Genomic DNA, 24,049 nt, shown 5'->3' on the forward strand with positions numbered 1-24,049 from the left:
GGCTTCCCTGAGACAGTTTCTGCAGAAATGTTTCGGTTGTGCTAACCCACAGTTTCATCAGCTGTCCGGCTGGCGGGTCTCAGACAATCCCACAGGTGAATAAAGGAGATGTGGTGGTCCTACGCTGGCGTGGTTACACATGGTCTGTGGTTGGGAGATGGTCTGCAGTTGAACGTACTGCCAAATTTTTTAAAACAACGTTATGTTAAAGAAATGAACAATACATTATCTGGCAACAGCTCTGGTGGACATTCCTGCGGTCAGCATGCCAATTGCACAGTCCCTCAACTTGAGATATCAGTGGAATTGTGTTGTGTGACAAAACTGCACATTTTAGTGGCCTTTTATTGTACCCAGCACAAGGTGCACCTGTGTAATGATCATGCTGTTTAATCAGCGTCAGGTGGATGGATTATTTTGTCAAAGGAGAACTGCTCACTATCAGGGATGTAAACACATTTGTGCACAACATTTTGAGAGAAATAAGCTTTTTGTGCATATGGAACATTTCTGGGATCTTATTTCAGCTCATGAAACATGGGACCAACACTTTACATGTTTTGTGTATATTTTTGTTCCGTGTATTTTCACACTATGAAGTTGGAATAATAGTGTGAAATTATGAAAATGATGATAATTCCCTTTTTAATGTAAGGGCTGAAAAGACTGCATGAAATTTCAGCCTGTTTTGGTGGGATGGAGTTCTGGTCTGCGTGGTGACAACCTCTCTTGTGTAGGGGGCAGTATTTTGAAGTTTGGATGACAAACATGCCTAAAGTAAACTGCCTGTTACTCAGGCCCAGAAGTTAGGATATGCATATGCATGGTAGTATTGGATAGAAAACACTCTGAAGTTTCTAAAACTGTTAAAATAATGTCTGAGTATAACAGAACTGATATGGCAGGTGAAAACCAGAGGAAAATCCATCCAGGAAGTGGGATTTTTTTTGATGTGAATTGTTTTCCATTGAATGCCTATTGACTATGTTATGGGTTAGGGCCCAGATTGCAGTTCCTATGGCTTCCACTAGATGTCAACAGTCTTTAGACATGCTTTCAGGCTTGTATTTTGAAAAACGACAAGTAAAAATACCTTTTGGTCAGTGGACAGGGGAAGTATGCAGAGCTGGATTGGGCGCGTGACCGTGAGCGCCGCCGTTCGTTGTTTTTCCTTTTTATTGAAAACGCTATTGTCCGGTTGAAATATTATTGATTATTTAGACAATAGACAACCTGAGGATTAATTATAAACATGACCTCCAGAATGGAAGTCGGGAAGTCAATTGCTGGTGGGATAAGTTTCTCAAACAAGTGATTTTGCTAAAAAACTGTCTGGAAAAAATACAGTTTAGGGTCCTAAATCATGAAATTGGCCTTTAACAACTCCCTAGAGTCGATTGATCCACCCCTGTGTCACAAGTCTTTTTGAAAATGAAATCGCTCCTAATGTGTTTATGCTAGAGACTTAGTGTTTCTTGTAGTGGCTGCAGCTCAATCCCCTCTTTCTGCCGATTTATAAAGTATGCACCTTTTCCATAACATAGGGCTTGTGAAAGCTGCCTTTCTCTACACACAAGATTCATAAGATCCGGACAAGAAAATCCTCACAATCTTCTGTAAACCCAGAACCGTGTGATCTACAAACTAATAAGTCACCACTAATAAGATGAAACTCTCACAAACATGACAGCGTCGGTTGTTTGGCTCTACAACATCCACAAGCTTTACTTCAATTGTCTGAACCCCAAAAAGAAATACAAAATTAATAAATTGTCTGAACTCTGCCCTGACCTCCGAAGAGATCTTCTCGCAAAACCGACTGTTCAGACCAAACCGTTGGAGGTACAAACTAATATGTCACGAACACGAAGGTATCGGTTGTTCTGCTCTACCACACACACAAGCTTCAGGGAAGTTGTCTGAAGGTAACCCAGTACTGGACTGTAAAAATGACAAAATCAAGAAAATTCCAGGCCTGTGTGTCACTGCAGCAGGCCTGTTTGTAACTGCAGCTGAGTCGAGGTGTAGCCATTGAAGCAGATGTCGTGGGTCCGGTTGGTGAGGTATGATTGTAATCAGAGTTTGGTGCCCTTAACACCCAGACTCTCAAGCCTGGTGAGTAGGATCTGATGGTTCACGGTGTCAAAAACGCCACTCAGGTTTATTAGAATCAGGATATTGAGGGCATCAGCAGAGGTGAGGAGGTTGTTGGCGACTTTGAGGAGTGCAGATTCAGTACTGTGAATAGGGTAGAAACCAAACTGGAGGGGCTCAAAAAGATTGTTCATCAGCAGGTGGCTTTGAAAATGGGAGGCAACGGTCCGTTCCAGGGTCTTAGCGAGGAAGGGGAGGTTGGAGATGCGTCAGTAATTATTGAAGATGGTAGTGTCCAGTTTTGTGGGTGACTGCAGCTGTTTTTGTAGTTGAAGGGGACAGTTCCCGTAGGTGAGGGAAAGGTTGACAATGTGGCTTTGATGAGAACCGTGAGGAGGGGATCCAGGGAGCAGGTTGTAGTTTTTGATGACATGATGAGTTTTGAGATATAGGGACAGTCAATGGGGCGAATGCAGAGAAACAGGTTTCGGGGGTGGTGATCGGGATGTCAACATTGGTGGTGAGGTTGTTGACAGGGGGAGGGGCAGCAGAGGCAGATTGGGCAGTGATGCATTTATTTTGGTGCTCTTTTCCTTGAAAAACTGAAGGAAGGAGTTGCAGTGGAGCAAGTAGTGGTATCATTGCAGGGCTGTAGTAGTTTGCAGACAGTGGACAACAGAGTTCGGTAGTTCTTATTGGAGCTGTTGATGGTGGAGAAGTAGGCGGACCTGGCAGGACTGAAGGTATCTCTTTAGGTGGAGATTGTAGGATTCAGTGTAGACTGTGAGCTCCAGGAGGCCATCTTGCTTCAGGGCACGGAGCTCAGGTATTAACCAGAGGGGGGAGGAGGAGACGGAGACGTGGTTAGTTTTAAGGTACGGTGAACTTTCTCATTGCTAAGGACACATTTCCTGAACAGTTCAGGGCACGGTTTCCCAAAAGCATCTTAAGGCTAAATTCACCGTTAGAACCTTTGCCTAATGCCTGCCTCAAACCACTCATAGAACAGCTAAGTGTGTCGTCAGATGCTCTTTTTTTGCCCTCCCACCTCACTTTATATACAGAAGATCCGCTAAACATAGAATTACATGTTTTTTCTGTGGTTTATGTGACTGCTGATAACTTCAGACCAAAGTTGACTACAAATACAAAGTTGCCAATGTCTTTGCAAATGACACAAATAAGTGACATATATAAAAATATCCTTCAAATGAAAACCAAGATGGCTGTATTAAAATATAAACAGAAGGCTACAGGGCTATTTCTTTCTTACTGTTGTACCACTCTGGAAAATATTGAAATAGCCTTCATTTCATGTTAAATCTATTGAGTTAGATTTTGCTACTTGAAAGCTACTGTCTGTATTTGTCTCTATAAATGTAATGATGTGTAGATTTAGTGATTTAGTGTATTTTCATTGAGTAAGCACTATAATAAGCAGCGTCGATATTTGCAGCCGAAGGTGACAATGTCTCTAATCAAATCAAGCTTTATTTATATCGCAAACAGACATGGATTCTTTCCCAAAACAAAAATGTTCAAAATAAAAACAGAAATATTTACTACACAACAAACACGAGAGGATAAAAAAACAAAAGAATAACAATAAAAATTGAAAGACTAAAATTCACCTTAAGGAAAAGAAGAACTAAAAAGGTGTATTTTAAGATCCCTTTCAAATATGTCAACATTTTCGCCCCCCCCCCTCAGGTTCTCTGGCAGGCTATTCGAGAAGCCGGGCGCATAGTAACTAAAGGTTGCCTCTCCATGCATCTTGGTCCTAAGCTTTAGGATAGTTAAAAGGACAGTGCCAGAGGACCTGAGGGACCTACTGGGCACATAACTCAAAGGCAAGTCTGTCATGTATTGGGTGCACAATCGTGAATTGATTGAAAAACCAATTGAAGAATTTAAATGTGTGCTATCTGTCTGGTCTTGGTCAGGACCCATGCTGCAGCATTCTGTATGTTTTGCAGTTGACCAAGGGCTTTCTTGGGTAGACCAGACAGGAGAGCATTACAGTAGTCAAGCCTGCTAATAAAAGCATGGATGAGTCTCTCTGTATCAGCCTGAGAGAGAAACGGCCGCACCTTGGCAATGTTCCTCAGGTGGTAAAAAGCTATTTTGTTTCATCTTTATTATCTGAATTAAAAAGTGCTGACAGATTCTCTCTGTGCTTTGGCTCCAGCAATAAGTAACTTGGTCTTGTCTAGATTTAGCTGGAGGAAGTTATGAGCAATCCATGTATTTAAATCACCAATGCAGTCTATTCATTTTTCGTGGAGCTAAAATCCTCTGGTGACACAAATGTCAAGTTTTGTGTATCGTCTGCGTAGCAATGAAAACAAATGATGTGCTTTCTGATAATTCTGCTAGGGGGTAACATATATACACTGAGCGTACAAAACATTAAGAACACATTTCCATGACAGACTGACCAGTTGAAAACTATTATCCCTTATTGATGTCACTTGTTAAATCCACTTCAATCAGTATAGATGAAGGGGGGGAGACAGGTTAAAGAGGGATTAACCTGTCTCAATATAAGGTGTTCGGAATGTTTTGTACACCGAACAGTAACGGACGCAAAATCTAAAATCCAAATCCAACCTTGTGATACGCCACATGGGTTATGTATTTTCTAAGTCATGTTCACCAAGGGTGACAAAATTCTCGACCGGTTAAATAGGTCCTAAGCCAAACCACCTCTCCAGTCTGTGTAGAAGGACATCAAGAGTACAAGGACAGAGAGCTGTTTAGCATCTGTGTAGGCTCTAAGACCATTTGTTACCTGTTTAAGAAAACTAGGTGTATGTCACTACTTCACAGGAGAGGCATTTGAAAGTGTATGTGTGTGTGTGTGTGTGTGTGTGTATATATATATATATATATATATATATATATATATATATATATATATATATATATATATATATATATATATATATTATACACATAGTGGGGAGAACAAGTATTTGATACACTGCCGATTTTGCAGGTTTTCCTACTTACAAAGCATGTAGAGGTCTGTAATTTTTTATCATAGGTACACTTCAACTGTGAGAGACGGAATCTAAAACAAAAATCCAGAAAATCACATTGTATGATTTTTAAGTAATTAACTTGCATTTCATTGCCCGAAGACCCAGCCACGACCCATCTTCAATGCTCTTACTGAGGGAAGGAGGTTGTTGGCCAAGATCTCGCGATACATGGCCCCATCCATCCTCCCCTCAATACGGTGCAGTCGTCCTGTCCCTTTTGCAGAAAAGCATCCCCAAAGAATGATGTTTCCACCACCATGCTTCACGGTTTGGATGGTGTTCTTGGGGTTGTACTCATCCTTCATCTTCGTCCAAACACGGCGATTGGAGTTGAGATAAAAAATATAGCTGTTTGGTCTAATCAGACCACATGACCTTCTCCCATTCCTCCTCTGGATCATCCAGATGGTCATTGGCAAACTTTAGACGTGCCTGGACATGCGCTGGCTTGAGCAGGGGGACCTTGCGTGCGCTGCAGGATTTTAATCCATTACGGCGTAGTGTGTTACTAATGGTTTTCTTTGAGACTGTGGTCCCAGCTCTCTTCAGGTCATTGACCAGGTCCTGCCGTGTAGTTCTGGGCGGATCCCTCACCTTCCTCATGATCATTGATGCCCCACGAGGTGAGATCTTGCATGGAACCCCAGACCGAGGGTGGTTGACCGTCATCTTGAACTTCTTCCATTTTCGAAAAATTGCGCCAACAGTTGTTGCCTTCTCACCAGGCTGCTTGCCTATTGTCCTGTAGCCCATCCCAGCCTTGTACAGGTCTGAAGAATCGGCAGTGTATCAAATACTTGATCTCCCCATTTTATATACTGTATATATATATTTTTGTCAAATGGCTTCTTGAACTTGTGAACTTTCGTGTGCCTTATCCATGTATACAGGTTAGTCTGGCTACGTTTTCAGATATTATACTTTTCTAATTTTGTCTGAACTTAATTTTCATTGCAAGTTAAAGCATACTGTTCGCTAGCTAGCAAACTTTATCTTCCTGGCTCACTCGCTAATATTACGTGTATGATCTGTGTACTAATATTATTAGTATCGCAGAACTCCGTTTGCGTTGCTAGTTATAGCCTAACATTAGCTAGCTAACATTGAACCTAGGTAGTTAGCTTTAGTCACCTGCAAATTCATACTCCAGCATTTCAAGCATGGTGGCTAGCTATGACAATCCGTTTGTACTGTAGCTATAGGTTTGGATTATGGTTCACTGTTTAGCTAGTTAGCTACATGTCAAAACAAAAGACTCCATTGCACAAGAGAATGATTACATGACCCATCAAGTTAGCCAGGTGTGTCTGGGGATGAGTACGGCCATTTGTATTTCATGAACATGTGTACATGTCTAGACAATAGTGACCCATCCACTTAGCTAGATGTGGCTGGGGGGATGGTTTAGCATTTATTTGACATGACCCATCAATTTAGACAAGTGTGTCTGGTTAAGCCTCGTCTAATAATCATACAATATTTATAAACAAAGTTTTTGTCTGGACACTTTCAAAGTCACATTGGGATATAGGCCAAGGACTAGATAAAGTGTATTTTTTTCCTGGAGTTGTTCCTTATTGTAGGCTACTACTTAAACCACTTTTAGTCTTGAATTATTTAGTTGTTTACCAAACTACCTTACTTACTCTGTTTAGCACATAGCTTCATGTGAATCCTTAGAAGGGTGGGGCTAAGGCTTAAGAGGGTGTGAACGATGCTGAATAGGTGTCGACAAAGAAGAGCTCTCCAGTAGATGTACCAGAACATTCAGGTCCATTTGCATTGATATTAAAATCATCCAACACAATGAGAAATCAGTATAGAAAGTGGGGCAGTGCTTTGGTGGCGTATACAGTGTTATAGACACATTTAAACAGTATAGCATGCTGCTCAAAATATCCAAACTCGCCAAACGAAATGTCCTTACAGCTGAGTGCGTTAGTTAAAATAGAGGCTACCCTTTTTCCCTTTTCTGACTTTGTGCTCAGTAATGATTTCATTCATGAGTAAGGTTTTACTAGTGATTGCTCTGACATTTTAAAAGCGCCATATTCAGTGTGTGCCACTCTGCCCCTGGGGCATCAGCTTCGAGGTAACCAATGGAAAAACAACCAAATTATGAACGGTACAACCATGTTTTCTGACATTCTCGAATCTATCAGAATAGTAGATGACAGTTTTTATAAACTCACTAGAAGGCGGAGTTCTAGGAATTTCAATTAGGTTACTCACAATAACCATAGTGCCATTTCTACGGGAGTTAATATGTTTTCCAAGTCCATTGTTGATTATTCTGACAAGGCAGACTGGAGCACAACATTTTGCGATGTTGCTGGAAATAATTCTGGAACGCCTGCGGTAAGAGTGAATCCTGTCAGTTTTAAAAAGTGGTTGTTGCTCCCACAGCAAATCAAAGTTAGAAAAACAATGGAGATTCCTGTCATTGTAAAGTTTCTTCAGGTATTTCTTTAGGGCAAGGAGTAGGTTGAAACGTTCCAAACCCCTTCGATAGCACACGAGGGGTCCAGAGATAATTATTCTCTTCCCTGTGGTGGCGAGGGTGTTTAAACATGTTTTGTAGTCCTCCCTCAGATTGCCTAAAGCGAAGGTATTTAAAACCTATGTGATTGACAATGATGTCAATATTGGAGTAGTTGGCCAGGACCGTGGGCTGGAGGAGGTTGATGTCATGGACACAGGCTCCTGGGTGACAGTGGACCTTGGTCAGTCCACAGACCCTAGGCATGCCAAAATCTCTCACCATCGAGCTGCCCCCAGTGATGGTGGTCATGATGGAATCCAATGGGAAAGGTAGAGGGTGAGATGGGATGGGACTGCCTCAGGCAGAGGGGATGGAGGCTTCGAGCCAGGCTAGCCTGACTCTTAGCAACAGCAACAGCGGGTGATGATGGAAACCCTAGAAAGGTGAAGGATGGCCTGAGACCCTTCTGTCTTGAGTCAGCAACCTGCTGAACTGTGGTGGTCGTGGAGTAGGGTACTGGGCAGCCGCCGGCTGTGGGTATATTCCAAGGATCTGTCTCAAGCAGGGCAAAGCTGTTTGATAGCTGGATTGGATCTTCTCGGATAGATGAAGGGTGGCCAGACTGCCTCCCCGATCTCCTACGCGCTGCGAGTGTCCAGTCTCCCATGGGCTGTGGAGTTGAGCTTAACATCTAAACACAGCAAAAAAAGAAACTTCCCTTTTTCAGCACCCTGTCTTTCAAAGATAATTCGTAAAAATCCAAAACTTCACAGATCTTCATTGTAAAGGGTTTAAACTGTTTCCAATGCTTGTTCAATGAACCATAAACAATGAATGAACATGCACCTGTGAAACTGTCATTAAGACACTAACAGCTTACAGACAGTAGGCAATTAAGGTCACAGTTATGAAAACTTAGGACACTAAGGAGGCCATTCTATTGACTCTGAAAAACACCAAAAGAAAGATGCCCAGGGTCCCTGCTCATCTGTGTGAATGTGCCTTAGACATGCTGCAAGGATGCATGATGATTGCAGATGTGGCCAGGGCAATAAATTGCAATGTCCGTACTGTGAGACGCCTAAGACAGGGCTACAGGGAGACAGGACGGACAGCTGTTCGTCCTCGCAGTGGCAGACCAGGTGTATAACAACACCTGCACAGGATCGGTACATGCGAAAATCACAGGTACAGGATGGCAACAACAACTGCCCGAGTTAGGAACGCACAATCCCTCCATCTGAGGGCTTCTAGGCCTGTTTTAAGGCAGGTCAATAAATCAATCAATCAAGTTTATTTTATATAGCCCTTCGTACATCAGCTAATATCTCGAAGTGCTGTACAGAGACCCAGCCTAAAACCCCAAACAGCTAGAATGCAGGTGTAGAAGCACGGTGGTTAGGAAAAACTCCCTAGAAAGGCCAAAACCTAGGAAGAAACCTAGAGAGGAACCAGGCTATGAGGGGTGGCCAGTCCTCTTCTGGCTGTGCCGGGTGGAGATTATAACAGAACTATGCCAAGATGTTCAAAAATGTTCATAAGTGACAAGCATGGACAAATAATAATCATGAATAATTTTCAGTTGGCTTTTCATAGCCGATCATTAAGAGTTGAAAAACAACAGGTCTGGGACAGGTGGCGGTTCAATAACCGCAGGCAGAACAGCTGAAACCGGAACAGCAGCAAGGCCAGGCGGACTGGGGACAGCAAGGAGCCACCACGCCCAGCAGTCCCGACGTATGGTCCCAGGGCTCAGGTCCTCCGAGAGAAAGAAAGAGAGAAGGAGAAAATTAGAGAGAGCCAAGATTTTCAAGATGTTCAGAAATGACAAGCATGGTCAAATAATAATCAGGAATAAATCTGTTGGCTTTTCATAGCCGATCATTAAGAGTTGAAAACAGCAGGTCTGGGACAGGTAGGGGTTCCGTAACCGCAGGCAGAACAGTTGAAACTGGAATAGCAGCAAGGCCAGGCGGACTGGGGGCAGCAGGTAGTCGTTATGCCCGGTAGTCCTGACGTATGGTCCTAGGGCTCAGGTTCTCAGAGAGAGAGAAAGAAAGAGAGAACGAGAGAATTAGAGAAAGCATACTTAAATTCACACAGGACACTGGATAAGACAGGAGAAGTACTCCAGGTATAACCAACTGACCCTAGCCCCCGACACAAACTACTGCAGCATAAATACTGGAGGCTGAGACAGGAGCGGTCAGGAGACACTGTGGCCCCATCCGAAGATACCCCCGGACAGGGCCAAATAGGAAGGATATAACCCCACCCACTTTGCCAAAGCACAGCCCCCGCACCACTGGAGGGATATCTTCAACCACCAATTTATAATCCTGAGACAAGGCCGAGTATAGCCAACAAAGATCTCCACCACAGCACAAACCAAGGGGGGGCGCCAACCCAGACAGGAAGATTACGTCAGTAACTCAACCCACTCACGTGACGCACCCCTCCCAGGGACAGCATGAAAGAGCACCAGTAAGCCAGTAACTCAGCCCCTGTAATAGGGTTAGAGGCAGAGAATCCCAGTGGAGAGAGGGGAACCGGCCAGGAAGAGACAGCAAGGGCGGTTCGTTGCTCCAGAGCCTTTCCGTTCACCTTCACACTCCTGGGCCAGACTACACTCAATCATATGACCTACTGAAGAGATAAGTCTTCAGTAAAGACTTAAAGGTTGAGACCGAGTCTGCATCTTTCACATGGGTAGGCAGACTGTTCCATAAAAATTGAGATCTATGGGAGAAAGCCCTGCCTCCCGCTGTTTGCTTAGAAATTCTAGGGACAATTAGGAGGCCTGCGTCTTGTGACCGTAGCGTACGTATTGGTATGTACGGCAGGACCAACTCGGAAAGATAGGTAGGAGCAAGCCCATGTAACGCTTTATAGGTTAACAGTAAAACCTTGAAATCAGCCCTTGCCTTAACAGGAAGCCAGTGTAGGGAAGCTAGCACTGGAGTAATATGATCAGATTTCTTGGTTCTAGTCAGGATTCTAGCAGCCGTATTTAGCACTAACTGAAGTTTATTTAGTGCTTTATCCGGGTAGCCGGAAAGTAGAGCATTACAGTAGTCTAACCTAGAAGTAACAAATGCGTGGATTAATTTTTCTGCATCATTTTTGGACAGAAAATGTCTGATTTTTGCAATGTTACGTAGATGGAAAAAAGCTGTCCTTGAAACAGTCTTGATATGTTCGTCAAAAGAGAGATCAGGGTCAAGAGTAACGCCGAGGTCCTTCACAGTTTTATTTGAGACGACTTTACAACCATCAAGATGAATTGTCAGATTTAACAGAAGATCTCTTTGTTTCTTGGGACCTAGAACAAGCATCTCTGTTTTGTCCGAGTTTAAAAGTAGAAAGTTTTCAGCCATCCACTTCCTTATGTCTGAAACACAGGCTTCTAGCGAGGGCAATTTTGGGGCTTCACCATGTTTCATTGAAATGCAATGACAACAAGCTCAGTCCAATGTCCTCACCAATGTCCTCACCAGACATCACCGGCAACAACGTCGCATATGGGCACAAACCCACCGTCGCTGGACCAGACAGGACTGGCAAAAAGTGCTCTTCATCGATGAGTCGCAGTTATGTTTCACATGAGGTGATGGTCGGATTCGCGTTTATCATAAAAGGAATGAGCATTATACTGAGGCCTGTACTCTGAAGCGGGATCGATTTGGAGGTGGAGGGTCCGTCATGGTCTGGGGCGTTGTGTCACAGCATCATTGGACTGAGCTTGTTGTCATTGCAGGCAATCTCAATGCTGTGCGTTCCAGGGAATACATCCTCCTCCCTCATGTGGTACCCTTCCTGCAGGCTCATCCTGACATGACCCTCCAGCATGACAATACCACCAGTCATACTGCTCATTCTGTGTGTGATTTCCTGCAAAACAGGAATGTCAGTGTTCTGCCATGGCCAGCGAAGAGCCCGGATCTCAATCCCATTGAGCACGTCTGGGACCTGTTGGATCGGAGGGTGAGGGCTAGGGCCATTTCCAGGTTCCTTGGTGGAAGAGTGGGGTAACATCTCACAGCAAGAACTGGCAAATCTGGTGCAGTCCATGAGGAGGAGAAGCACTGCAGTACTTAATGCAGCTGGTAGCCACACCAGATACTGACTGTTACTTTTGATTTTAGTCCACCCTTTGTTCAGGGACACATTATTCAATTTCTGTTAGTCACATGTCTGTGGAACTTGTTCAGTTTGTCTGTTGTTGAATCGTGCTATGTTCATACCAATATGTACACATGTTAAGTTTGCTGAAAATAAACTCAGTTGACAGTGAGAGGACGTTTCTTTTTTTGCTGAGTTTATATGTTGGATTAGGACAGATCAATGGTGCCCGATTCATCAACAGTTTCAAATCAAATTTAATTTGTAGCATACACATATTTAGCAGATGTAGCGAAATACTTGTCTTCCTTGCTCCAACAGTGCAGTAATATCTAACAATACACATCAATACGCACATCTAAAAAGTTGAAGAATGAATTTAAGAAAATAGAAATGTTAAGACGAGCAATGTCGGAGTTCGGAGTGTGTGTGTGTTTGTACATACAGCGCCTTAGGAAATTATTCAAACCCCTTGACTTTTTGTACATTTTCTTGCTTTGCAGCCTTGTTCTAAAATGGATTAAATGAAAAACATTCTCAGCAATCTACACACAATACTCCATTATGACAAAGGGAAAACAGGTTTAATTGTTTTTCTTCTAATTTATAAAAATAAAAAACAGAAATACCTTATTTACATAAGTATTCAGACCCTTTGCTATAAGAATCGAAATTGAGCTCAGGTGCATCCTTTTTACATTTTTCATCCTTGAGATGTTTCTACAACTAGATTGGAGTCCACCTGTAGTAAATGCAATTGATTGGACATGATTTGAAAAGGCACACACCTGTCTATATAAGGTCCCACAGCTGACAGTGCATGTCAGAGCAAAAACCAAGCCATGAGGTCGAAGGAATTGTCCGTAGAGCTCTGAGACAAGATTGTGTCGAGGCACAGATCTGGGGAAGGGTACCAAACCATGTCTGCAGTATTGAAGGTCTCCAAGAAAACAGTGGCATCCATCAATCTAAAATGGAACCAACAAGACTCTTCCTAGAGCTGACCACTCGGCCAAAGTAATCGGGGGACAAGGGCCTTGGTCAGGGAGGTGACCAAGAACCCAGTGGTCACTCTGACAAAGCTTCAGAGTTCCAATGTGGAGATGGGAGAACTTTCCAGAAAGACAACCATCTCTGCAGCACTCCACCAATCAGGCCTTTATGGTAAAGTGGCCAGACAGAAGCTGAAAGGCACATTAGAGCCTACTTGGAGTTTGCCAAAAGGCACCTAAAGAATTCTCAGACCATGAGAGACAAGATTCTCTAGTCTGATGAAACCAAGATTGAACTCTTTGGCCTGAATGCCTAGCATCACGCCTGGAGGAAACCAGGCACCATCCCTACGGTGAAGCAGGGTGGTGGCAGCATCATGCTGTGAGGATGTTTTTCAGCAGCAGGAACTGGGAGACCAGTCAGGATCGAGGAAAGTTGATTGTAGAAAAGTACAGAGATACTTGATGAAAACCTGCTCCAGAGCACTCAGGACCTCTGGGACAAAGGTGCATAGGTTCACCCGGGGCGAAGGTTCACCTTCTAACAGGACAACAACCTTAATTACACAGTCAAGACAATGCAGGAGTGGCTTCGGGACAGGTCTCTGAATGTCCTTCAGTGTCCCAGCCAAATCCCGGACTTGAACCCAATCTAACATCTTTGGAGAGACATGAAAATAGCTGTGCAGCAACTCTCCCCATCTAACCTGACAGAGCTTGAGAGGATCTGCAGAGAATGAGAGAAACTCCCAAAATACAGTGGTGCCTAGCTTATAGCATCATACCCAAGAAGACTTGAGACTGTCATCACTGCCTAAGGTGCTTCAACAGAGTACTGAGCAAAGATCAGAATAATTATGTAAATGTGATATTTACGTTTTATATTTTGAATATATTAGCAAAAATGTCTATGGTTACATCCCGAAGAACCCCTATCTGGTACTATTTAGAACCATTATTTTTTTGTGTTTATCTCATTGTGGGGGCCGACCCGGACGACCAACACAGACGATGACCATATCCTCACATACTTTTGCCTGTAATCTTAATATGATTAGCCTGATTAATTGTTTACACGTTAGATAACTGTCTGAAGTTCAAGTGATTTTCAAGTGTTTTCCCATCACACCTGTTCATTACATCACACAGGACACGGAGACCTCAACTCTTGACAATTTAAACCTTGACCTGGCTCAATCTGTTGAAAACCACACTCTGTACCCAAAATAGCAAATGTTCCCATATTTGGGGACCCTTTAAGATGTTTTTATTCAATTCAGTCTGGTATGAGAATGGTAGCCCCTAGCTACAAAACCCGGGTGTCTGCGGAAAGCTACGTATCTTGGCTATTGATCTGTGCCTTAAAATATTGGGTGTGACTTACTACCATATATGGGCATACGAATGTATAAGGGCAGGCCGAGTCGATGACCTCATGTAGCTACCAAGATGGCTGCTAGCTACATTCCGGTTAGCGTTGTGGAGCATAAATGAAATATACACAGAATACGTCGATCCACACCGAAAGCCGTCATGATGATCATGATGATCATGATGATGTCTTATTTGTCTGCCTGTGACCTAACGATATTGATCACCAGCCCGAGAGTCAATGTTCATTTTACACAACGTTTTCTCCAAACAGCAAACATCTTACAAGGTAAGCTTCCACTTGGTTTGTGTTTGAGAAATAGATACATATAGATGAATTGAATCCTTAAGTTGGTAGGAACAAATCTAGCATATTGCCAATGTTATCTGATCATGTATGACTTAATGGCAACGTCGAATGTCAACCGAGTGACTACCTTTGCGCATCAGAAATATGATATCGCCTGCTTACGTTCCGTAGGCATACATTACACAGAGGTTTGGCTACTATGGGACCTTGACAGTCTTGTAGCCAATGAGATAAGCTTGCCAGGGATATGCAGTTTACCTGGGTGGAACAAAGCAAGGCCTAGAACATTTAATGTGTAATGCGAACTATTGCTACCTGGCTCTGAGACGAGACTCACCAAGCATGCTACATTACATTGAAAACAGATTTCATCGCTTTAGCATAAAAGATCACTTCTCAAGTGGGATAAAATAAGGATATCGAACAGGAAGCTAAAAAAAGGCAGCTATGAAAAAGTATACCAACAGAGAATCTTTGAATAAACTACTGATCGGCCTCGGATCAGCGAAGCGATTTGGACAACAAGTATTTTGACTCAGCCTCCGAAGATTGCTTTCCAGAAAGATTGGATCCACTTTTAGATCTGTAAGTAAATTATTTTCATAACTTTCTTTAGCTAATTTACTACATGTATTTAGTTTATTATAAGTTGTCTGCTTATTCTGCTTTGGATTTAGTTTACATAGGCATATGTAACAAGTCATTTCAATGTTATATAATTACAATGTAGTTATTGTCTATGTTTCATATCAGTTGATTGTTTGTTGTTCTAAGTTTTGTCCTTGTCACTTTGGAGAGGCCACTAAACTCTCATGGCCATTGTTTATTCGTGGTTCTCACCTCTGCCTTTGTCTCCAAAGTGTTACTGTTTGCATTGAGTGTGTGCTTCACACCTTCTTTGTGAGTCACTGTACAGATAAAGCTTAGACTTGGTGTTTTTACTTTACAGTAATGTTGTTTTGTACATTTAGTCAAGGATACTAGGGAAGTAACCATGCTCACCATACAGCATCAAATTGTATTTGTCACATGCGCCGGATACACAAGTGTTGGCAATGACAGTGAAAAGCCTACTTACAATGCCTACTTACAAGCAGATGTTCAGAGGGTATCGGAGTCAATGTGCAGGGTCACAGGTTAGTCAGGGTAATAGAGGTAATATGTACATGTAGGTAGATTTAAAGTCACTATGCATAGAAAATAAACAGATAGTAGCAGATGCATAACGTGGGGGGGGGGGTGCAAATAGTCTGGGTAGCCATTTCATTAGCTGTTCAGGAGTCTTATGTCTTGGGGGTAGAAGCTGTTATGAAGCCTTTTGGACCTAGACTTGGCGCTCCGGTATCACTTGCCGTGCGGTAGCAGAGAGAACAGTCTATGACTAGGGTGACTAGGGAGTCTTTGACAATTTTTAGGGCCTTCCTCTGACTCCGCCTGGTATAGAGGTCCTGGATGGCAGGAAGCTTGGCCCCAGTGATGTACTGGGCCGTTCACATTACCCTCTGTAGTGCCTTGCGGTCGAAGGCCGAGCAGTTGCCATACCAGGCAGTGATGCAACCAGTCAGGATGCTCTCGATGGTGCAGCTGTAGAACGTTTTAAAGATCTGAGGACCCATGCAAAAAAAAATCTGTCTCCTGAGGGGGAATAGGCTTTGTCGTGCCCTCTTCACAACTGTCTTGGTGTGTTTGGACCATGATAGTTTGTTGGTGATGTGGACGCCAAGGAACTTGAAGCTCTCAACCTGCTCCACTACAGCCCTGTCGATGAGAATGGGGGCGTGCTCTGTCCTCCTTTTCCTGTAGTCCACAATCATCTCCTTTGTCTTGATCACGTTGAGGGAGAGGTTGTTATCCCGGCACCACGCGGCCAGGTCTCTGACCTCCTCCCTATAGGCTGTTTCATTGTTGTCGATGATCAGGCGACACTGTTGTGTCGTCGGCAAACTTAATGATGTTGGATTTGTGCCTGGCCATGCAGTCATGAGTGAACAGGGAGTACAGGAGGGGACTGAGCACGCACCCCTGAGGTGCCCTTGTGTTGAGGATCAGCGTGGCAGATGTGTTGTTACCTACCCTTACCACCTGGGGGCGGCATTCAACAACAACCATGTCTCTCAAGGAGGGTGAAAAAGGAAGAATGTCCCTGTTTCTGTGAAGATCTACAATGCCAGCATGGGGTGTGTCAACCTATCTGATGCTCTGATAGGCTACTACCAAGCCCTTCACAAGACAAGGAAATTGTATAATACTTTTTTTACCACTTTGTGGCATTGCTACAGTAAATGCTTTCATTCCCCACAAGCAGATGGCCAAAGCAAAATGTCAAACCACTCTCTCCTAGTTGGCCTTCCGAGAGTAGCTGGTGTTGGAAATGGCTGAATTGGGGTCCCAAAGCAACCTCACAACCATTACAAGACCCCCCACTCAAGGTGTGTGCCGCTATCTAACACACATGACAGAAGGAAGAACTGCAAGCACTGCACAAAACACAGGGGGGGTAAAAGTGTGAAATGGAAGATCTTCTGTCCGAAATTACAGTTCGCTTTTTGGTTCCTGGCAGAGAGGGACTGCTTCAAAGACTATCAGAACATGTACAAGCTATGATGAAAGTGAAATCTAATCTACACCTGGGGTGTAAAAAAAAAACGAATGTCATTTGTAAATAGTTCAGCGTGTGTAACAGTTTTTGTTTGATAAGACATTTTATATATTTTTTACGTATATCTGTATCTTTTATATTGTTTTTGTAAACAGTTCATTTGTATGGGACCAATACATTGGATATGCCTAGGCTAAACATTCAGGCACTTTGGAGACGTTGAAAAAAACCTTGGAAATCCCCTATACAGTTGAAGTCGGAAGTTTACATGCACCTTAACCAAGTACATTTAAAACTTCTTCAGACTAGGGTACTTTTTTCTGAATTTCCTCCTGACTGACGCGCCCAAGGTAAACTGCCTGGTACTCAGGCCCAGAAGCCAGGATATGCATAGAAAACACTTTGAAGTTTGTAGAAATGTTAAAATAATGTGTAAGACTATAAGACAATAGATATGGTAGGAGAAAATCCGAAGAAAATCAGAGGCAGGTGTTAGTTGTTGTCTCTGATTGGGAGCCATATTTAGGTAGCCAGTTGTCTATTGTGTTTTGGTGGGTGGTGGTTTCCTGTGTCTGTGTTTGCACCATACGGGACTGTTTTGATTTTCGTTTGTTCATTCACTTTGTTATTTTGTATTTTGTAGTGTTCAGTTTTATATATTAAAATGGACACTTACTACGCTGCACATTGGTCCGATATCTCTTACTCCTCGTCAGAAGAAGAGGAAAGTCGTTACAAGAGTTTTTGGGATATAAAGAAGAATTTTATCTAACAAAATCACACTACATGTTATAGCTGGGACCCTTTGGATTGCAAATCAGAGGAAGATTTTCAAAAAGTAAGTCAATATTTAATTGCTATTTGTGATCTTATGAAGCCTGTGCCGGTGGAAAACTATGTTAATGGTTGGCGCCGTCCTCAAGCAATCGCATGGCATGCTTTCGCTGTAAAGCCTATTGTAAATCGGACAATGCAGTTGGATGAACAAGAATTTAAGCTTTAAACCAATATAAGACACTTGCATGTACAGTGGGGAGAACAAGTATTTGATACACTGACGATTTTGCAGGTTTTCCTACTTACCAAGCATGTAGAGGTCTGTAATTTTTATTATAGGTACACTTCAACTGTGAGATGGAATCTAAAACAAAAATCCAGAAAATCACATTGTATGATTTTTAAGTAATTAATTTGCATTTTATTGCATGACTTAAGTATTTGATCACCTACCAACCAGTAAGAATTCCGTCTCTCACAGACCTGTTAGTTTTTCTTTAAGAAGCCCTCCTGTTCTCCATTCATTACCTCTATTAACTGCACCTGTTTGAACTCGTTACCTGTATAAAAGACACCTGTCCACACACTCAATCAAACAGACTCCAACCTCTCCACAATGGCCAAGACCAGAGAGCTATGTAAGGACATCAGGGCTAAATTGTAGACCTGCACAAGGCTGGGATGGGCTACAGGACAATAGGCAAGCAGCTTGGTGAGAAGGCAACAACTTTTGGCACAATTATTAGAAAATGGAAGAAGTTCAAGATGACGGTCAATCACCCTCGGTCTGGGGCTCCATGCAAGATCTCACCTCGTGGGGCATCAATGATCATGAGGAAGGTGAGTGATAAGCCCAGAACTACACGGCAGGACCTGGTCAATGACCTGAAGAGAGCTGGGACCACAGTCTCAAAGAAAACCATTAGTAACACACTACGCCGTCATGGATTAAAATCCTGCAGCACACGCAAAGTCCCCCTGCTCAAGCCAGCGCATGTCCAGGCCTGTCTGAAGTTTGCCAATGACCATCTGGATGATTCAGAGGAGGAATAGGAGAAAGTTATGTGGTCTGATGAGACAAAAATAGAGCTTTTTGGTCTAAACTCCACTCGCCGTGTTTGGAGGAAGAAGGATGAGTACAACCCCAAGAACACCATCCCAACCGTGAAGCATAGAGGTGGAAACATCATTCTTTGGGGATGCTTTTCTGCAAAGGGGACAGGACGACTGCACCGTATTGAGGGGAGGCTGGATGGGGCAAGTGATACATGTATCGCAAGATCTTGGCCAACAACCTCCTTCCCTCAGTAAGAGCATTGAAGATGTGTCGTGGCCTGGTCTTCAGCATGACAACGACCCGAAACACACAGCCAGGGCAACTAAGGAGTGGCTCCGTAAGAAGCATCTCAAGGTCCTGGAGTGGCCTAGCCAGTCTCCAGACCTGAACCCAATAGAAAATCTTTGGAGGGAGCTGAAAGTCGGTATTGCCCAGCGACAGCCCCGAAACCTGAAGGATCTGGAGAAGGTCTGTATGGAGGAGTGGGCCAAAATCCCTGCTGCAGTGTGTGCAAACCTGGTCAAGAACTACAGGAAACGTATGATCTCTGTAATTGCAAACAAAGGTTTCTGTACCAAATATTAAGTTCTGCTTTTCTGATGTATCAAATACTTATGTCATGCAATAAAATGCAAGTTAATTACTTAAAAATCATACAATGTGATTTTCTGGATTTTTGTTGTTTTAGATTCCGTCTCTCACAGTTGAAGTGTACCTATGATAAAAATTACAGACATCTACATGCTTTGTAAATAGGAAAACCTGCAAAATCGGCAGTGTATCAAATACTTGTTCTCCCCACTGTACCTAAATGTTTAATATCCATAATTTTTATGAAGAATTTATTTGAATTGCGCGCCCTCCAATTTCACCAGAAGTTGTCGACAGGTGTCACGCTGGCGGGACGCCTAGCCCTAAGGCGATTTTAAACTCAGTTTTTCACAATTCCTGACATTTAATCCTAGTTAAAATGTCCTGTCTTAGGTCAGTTAGGATCACCACTTCTTTTTAAGAATGTGAAATGTCAAAATAATAGTAGAGAAAATAATATTTTTCAGCTTTTATTTCTTTCATCACATTCCCAGTGGGTCAGAAGTTTAAATACAATCAATTAGTATTTGGTAGCATTGCCTTTAAATTGTTTAACTTGGGTTAAACGTTTTGGATAGCCTTCCACAAGCATCCCACAATAAGATGGGTGAATTTTGGCCCATTCCTCCTGACAGAGCTGATGTAACTGAGTCAGGTTATTAGGCCTCGCATGCACGTACATGCTTTTTCAGTTCTGCCCACACATTTTCTATAGGATTGAGGTCAGGGCTTTGTGATGGCCACTCCAATACCTTGACTTTGTTGTCCTTAAGCCATTTTGCCACAACTTCGAAAGTATGCTTGGGGTCATTGTCCATTTGGAAGACCCATTTGCGACCAAGCTTTAACTTCCTGACTGATGTCTTGAGATGTTGCTTCAATATATCCACATCATTTTCCTACCTCATGATGCCATCTATTTTGGGAAGTGCACCAGTCCCTCCTGCAGCAATTCACCTCCACAATATGGCGGTTTTGGAACAGTGGCTTCTTCCTTGCTGAGCGGCCTTTCAGGCTATGTCGATATAGGACTCGTTTTGCAGTGGATATAAATACTTTTGTACCTGTTAACTCTAGAATCTTCAGAAGGTCCTTTGCTGTTGTTCTGGGATTGATTTGCACTTTTCGCACCAAAGTACGTTCATCTCTAGGAGACAGAACCTTCCTGAGCGGTATGACGGCTCCACAGGTACACTTGCAATTGAATTATGTCAATTAGCCTATAAGAAGCTTCTAAAGCCATGACATCATTTTCTGGAATTTTCCAAGCTGTTTAAAGACACAGTCAACTTAGTGTATGTAAACTTCTGACCCATTGGAATTGTGATACAGTGAATTATAAGTGAAATAATCTGTCTGTTGGAAAAATGACTTGTGTCATGCACAAAGTAGATGTCCTAACTGACTTGCCAAAACTATAGTTTGTTAACAAGACATTTGTGGAGTGGTTGAAAAATGAGTTTTAATGACTCCAACCTAAGTGTATGTAAACTTCCGACTTCAAATGTATGTCCCCCAACACCACCACAATATTTGAGTGAGGTTGATATGGTAGAAATTGTGTTTATATACTGAACAAATAGCATTTAGGGATTTCAGATATGTAATAGTACTGGAATTATCTCATTTACAGACATATGCCACTTTGGAGAGGTTTAGGGACAGTTGGAAACGTCCCTTGACCACACCTGACACCATGTACAAAAACATCTGCCCATTTGTAGTTGTTTGGTCTATCAACACCATTTTTTTGGTTGATATTTTGGAAGCCATCTGATCTGTTTCCAGCTATGGGAATCAATAATTCACTCATAGCTTGTCAATGAAAATTGACTTTCAAAATAAAAAACTGTTATTTTGTGTGTGCTTGATCTTGTGTATTCTGAACTATGTAACTTCTATCTTCTGATATTTTCCCCATAATCTCCCAGATGTCTTCTTTCCAAATATACCAAGTTTTGGCATGTCTGAATCATGTAATTACACATGAATAGCAGATACTTTTGGGTATGTCTTTTTTAGGTGGAAGTACACATTTTGCCATTACATTTAAGAGGTTAATTGAAAGGTGTTTGTTTCAACCAACGTCTGTAATACTGTATGTATATGTAATTCAGAATGACTATATTATCTTGAGACTCATAATTTGCTATTTTTAGCCACTTTGCAAATGGCCTGATGGTTAAAAGGCATTCTCATGACTACCTGTACCCTTGAAAAGCTCTGTATTTGACCTTTTACATCGACCAGATCCTGGAAGTCAAGTCTCCTCTTTTACCTTTGTAGAAATAAGACACCATAAATTTTCCTTACGCACAAAAAGCATATTTCTCTCAAATTGTGTGCACAAATTCACTTACAACCCTGTTAGTGAGCATTTCTCTTTTGCTAAAATAATGCATCCATCTGACAGTTGTGGCATATTAAGAAGCTGATTAAACAGCATGATCATTACACATGTACACCTTGTGCTGAGGACAATAAAAAGCCACTCAAAAATGTGCAGTTTTTTCACACAATGCCACAGATGTCTCAAGTTTTGAGGGAGCATGTAATTGGCATGTTGACTGCAGGAATGTTCACCAGAGCTGTTGCCAGAGAACTGAATGTTGATTTCTCTACCATAAGGTGCCTCCAACGTCGTTTTAGAGAATTTGGCCGTATGTCCAACCGGCCTCAACCGCAGACCACGCGTAACCACGGCAGCCCAGGACCGCCACATTCGGCCTCTTCACCAGCGGGATCGTCTGAGACCAGCTACCCGGACAGCTGATGAAACTGTGGGTTTCCACAACCAAAGAATTTCAGCAAAAACTGGCAGAAACCATCTCAGGGAAGCTCATCTGCATGCTCGTCACCAGGGACTTGACCTGACTGCAGTTCTGCGTCATAACCGACATTAGTGGGCAAATTCTCACCTTCTATGGCCACTGGCATGCTGGAGCAGTGTGCTCTTCACGGACGAATCCCGGTTTCAACTGTACCGGGCAGGTATCGTGTGTGTGAGCGGTTTGCTGATGTCAACGTTGTGAACAGAGTGCCCTATGGTGGCGGTTGGGTTATGATATGGGCAGTCATAAACTGCGGACCTCGAACATAATTGCATTTTATCGATGGCAATTTGAATGCACAGAGATGCAGTGAGATCCTGAGGTCCATTATCGTGCCACTCATCCGCCGGCATCACTTCCATGTTTCAGCAGGATAATGCACGGCCCCATGTTGCAAGGATCTGTACACAATTCCTGGAAGTTGAAAATGTCCCAGTTCTTCCATGGCCTGCATACTCACCAGACATGTCACCCATTGAGCATGTTAGGAATGCTCTGAATCAACGTGTACAACAGCGTGTTCCAGTTCCCGCCAATATCCCACAACTTTGCACAGCCATTAATGAGGAGTGGGACAACATTCCATAGGCCACAATCAACAGCCTGATCAACTTTATGCGACGGAGATGTGTCACGCTGCATGAGGTAAATGGTGGTCACACCAGATACTGACTGTTTTTCTGATCCACACCTATACTTAAAAAAAAAGAAGATATCTGTGACCAACAGATGCATATCTGTATTCCCAGTCATGTGAAATCCATAGATTAGGGCAACATTTATGTACTGTAACTCAGTAAGATCTTTGAAATTGTTGCATGTTGCGTTTTTAATTTTTGAATTGTGTAAACAATGTCTTGATGGGTTCGTGTAATGGCAGACAGGGAGATCTAAAACTAACTCTAAAGGACAGGGTTAAGGGCAGACGAGGAAGTCTAAAACCTATTCCAACCATTATTATGAGCCATTCTCCCCTCACCAGCGTCTTCTGGTTAGGAAACTACTACATGAAGCAGGCCTACTTGGACATCTTGGATTTGTTTTAAGGCCTTTAGCCATGCAGTGCTATGATGAGTAGCACAGGTTGTTGACTGGCCTCTCTGAGATGCTGCTGCTACATTGGTATGAAATATTCATGTTGATTAACACCGTGGTAGCCTTGATCTCAATTAACCAATGAGTAATTAATGATCCATAGTCCATGTCATTGATTAGATGATAATGACCACTAAATATTTACACGTTTGCGTATTAATTGGAGCTGAAATTAGTTGGCCGCATTCCTACTCAACATGTTACTGCTATTAACTAGTGCAGGCTTTTGACCCAAGCCAAGGAAACAAGGGCGTGCTATACAAAGACACATGGTAGTAAAATTGAAAGTTTGTTTCTTTATAGAAGTGATCTACTCTCATCCATAATTAAATCCCTTAAACCTCATGGATGTGTCATATGACCCATTTTTATCATAGTGACTGGCTAGGATATGAATTATAAAAAGAGCAACACAACTGCAATAAAATGTATGATCGGACATAAAACTGACATTTTTAAAAACTGGATTTAGTTTAAAACCAGCAGAGTAAAACCAACAACATGAATCCCAGAGCTTGAAGCACCGCTTGACTGATTCTGAATCTTCTTACCGACGCCAATGAATAATATTCCAATCGATAAAAAGGAACATTCATATGACGGAGGGCTCATTCCCATTCGGAGTAGACAGCTTATGACTCAGTGGCTTGGTGGAGTGAGGGGTTTCGCATCAATATAAAACTA

Source organism: Salvelinus fontinalis, chromosome 15 (assembly GCF_029448725.1).
Source record: "Salvelinus fontinalis isolate EN_2023a chromosome 15, ASM2944872v1, whole genome shotgun sequence".
NCBI classification, from domain to species: domain Eukaryota; kingdom Metazoa; phylum Chordata; class Actinopteri; order Salmoniformes; family Salmonidae; genus Salvelinus; species Salvelinus fontinalis.